This window comes from Triticum urartu, chromosome 4A, assembly GCF_056163025.1.
Source record: "Triticum urartu cultivar PI428250 chromosome 4A, HENAU_Tu73, whole genome shotgun sequence".
Classification (NCBI taxonomy): domain Eukaryota; kingdom Viridiplantae; phylum Streptophyta; class Magnoliopsida; order Poales; family Poaceae; genus Triticum; species Triticum urartu.
The window spans coordinates 380,959,418-380,962,432 of record NC_141876.1 but is presented as its reverse complement, the minus strand read 5'-3'; positions in this window follow the sequence as shown (position 1 = coordinate 380,962,432).

The window sequence follows — 3,015 nt, the reverse complement described above, 5'->3', positions numbered from 1 at the left end:
CGCCTCGATTGTGGCACACGCTCATGCCATTTTGTTACAGATTGACTGGCTACAATTTGCAAGAAGCCAAGAGCACAAGCTTCTGATAACTTGTATCTCCAGTGAGTCGTTCCAAAAAATGTCTCCATCAAATCTAAATAATCATCTAAACTACGCACACACACACACGAATCAATGAATCACTACCTGCCGAGATTGAATTGATCCAATCAAGTTGCTAGCTTCCTTGCTTCTTGTGCTAGCTTTGCACGTACTTGTGTGATTAGCACGTCTGCATATATAATACGTCGGACACGTCCGATGCAATATACGTGTAGTCATGTTTTTTGATTTAAAGATAAAGAAAAAATGGCGATATGGCCACCGGGACGGCGCCGACACGGTGACACGTCGGGGACACGGGAAGCCTAGTACTTGCTGCCTTGCTGGTGCCGTGCTGCGTCTGTGATGCCTGTGTGTGCTTGCTGCCGTTTGGATGCGCTCGTGCTTGCCAGGGGCAAAACTTTCTTTGTATGTGCCAGTTAGGGCCAGTTCTTTTGCTAGCTTTTTTGGGCTTCTAGAATAAATTGTCCCCTACCCAGCTTATTCTAGAAGCCCAACCAAATTTTTTTTTTAAAAGCCTACTAGTCAAGTCTTAACTACTAGGCTTTTAAAAAAATAAGTTTGGTTCAGCTTCTAGAATAAGCTAGGTAGAAGGCAGCTTATTGCAGCTTATTCTGGAAGCCACCAAAAGAACTGGCCCTTAACACTGCTGGATGAAAAAATGGATAAAAGTGTCACGCAAGGAACAAAATGAAGTTTAAGTGTAAAAAAGGGAAGAAACAAGTTTTTTGGGTCAAAAAGGGAAGCAAATTTTAAGAAAGGGCCAAATAAGAAATTCTCTCTACAATGGCACTGATATATCAAAATGGCAGAATGGCCTTTTGGATTTCCTCACGAGATGTAGATGTGCTTAGAATGAAAATTATGCCCGATTAGCACCGTTTATGCAACAATATAACTATTAATACATGCTTGTATAAGGTGGAAGTTTATATCTTTTTTGTTGTTGACACTCCTATATGTTCAGTTGTCAAGGAGTAGCTGTCAGGAGTGGTGGAAAAATGGTTAGAGTTGTATGTGCTTATGAAGTTTCTGTTTTATCCCAGAGAAAATGCTGAATTGTTTATTCGCTATTCCTATATTTTTATTGATGAAAAAGCTATTTATATATTTGCCACATATGCATATTTCATATTGTATTCATTTTCTATATTTGTACATAAGAAGTAGAATGACAAGCAAAATGAGTAATATGTAGTGTGGGCTCTACATTAGTTGTGAAAAAAGGACAAACTTGCTTTGAGTCAAGAGGTTCAAAGTAGATGGAGAATATTGCGATTGTCTGATATTTCTAATAATGTCTGAATCAAATCTATGTATTTTGATTAGGATCATATTCTCCAGGTATAACTACAGTAATCCAAAGAAGTTGCCTTAATGTTATCTGCATATTACATTATCTCTCAGTGCTACAAAATTAAGGATCTTTCTTAAGTGCTACTACAAACTAAGGTTACATGTAATGTTTTTCTTCGAAGCTACACGGCAAAAACAATGTGAGAATCATAGTGGAATAAGAGCAAATAAAATAACAAAAACAATGTTGCATGGCAATAAAAAAAATGGCGCAGCAAGGCGCGCATTTGCTTCTAGTATATATTCTGTCCCAAAGACATATTTAGCTCACGCTCTGCATGTAGTCTCATCATATACTACTCTAGTACCCATATCATTACTTAAAAAAATAGTACCCAGGCCGGGGCGGGGCGTTTTGGCTCCCGGCCTCTGGGAGTGAACACTAAATTCGTCACAAATAGTAAAAATATTCAAACTTTTTGTGGTAAAAGATGCTTGAGTACGTGATGTCCGTGCAAAAATTCAGCATATTTGAACATCTGAAAGCAAAAAAAGACAAATTTGGGTATGTAAAAAGGTTTACTCTTTTGCACTCTTTGGACCTATTTTTTTGCCGAGAGCTACTCAGATGTCGGAATAAGTTGAAACTTCTCACGAACATCACGCACTCAAGCATCTCTCATCATATTTTTTATTTTTTAGTATTTTTTTGAATTTACTGTTCATAGAGTGTAATGAGATCGGGAGCCGAATTGAATATTTGCTAGGTTGGAACCTTTTTTCTTCTTCTTTTGCCTTACCCAATTCCAATGTCTTCAGAAGCATTGGTGCATCGGCTCGATGCAAAGATCGAGAGGTCATCGTCGCGATGGGGAGACCGAAAGATCAACGACCATGTTTTTCTCACCTTTATAGCCATCCAATGAAAGTTTTCTCACCTCTCATTACTTGCACGAACTTTAGTAAGAGTGTTTCAAATCGCATGTTCCTTTGGGTCATTAACTTAGAAAGAGCGACCATGTAATTAGCGGAAATGTCAGATGAAACCAATAAACAACCTGAATCGTTCGTCATAGAACATAGCAAGGAAAGTGATTTAAACTTATACAAACTATCAAAAGAGCATGTGCGTTGCAACGAGAGAAGAAAATAACACACGTCTATAACCCATTAACCATGACTCAAGACCTCAATAAGTCTTGCAAAGGCATCTCTCTTCAAGGCATAGGATGAGAAATCTATTTTTTTTTTCATGCAAGGTTTTGCCGAGGCATGCATGCACGGTTATCGACGATTTCTTTCGTCTCCAATTTGGCTTTGCTGAGGTGCCCATTTGCAATCCAGGCCGGTGTCTGTACGAAAGAAAGATGGATCGTGCGCTATTGTTTAAGGTTGCACCGTAAATAGCATTTTTAAATATTTTATAGGTAAAATAACATCATCATATTCAAATTCTACACATATTTTTATCAAATTTCATATATAACATATTAAAATCAGAGTACTGTTTTAAAAGATATGGATATTTTTTAAAAGTACTATTCGTTCTAGATGGATTGTGGGTTAATTACAGAAACGGAAGGAGGCTTTCCATGAAAACGCAAAAAAGATTCATTT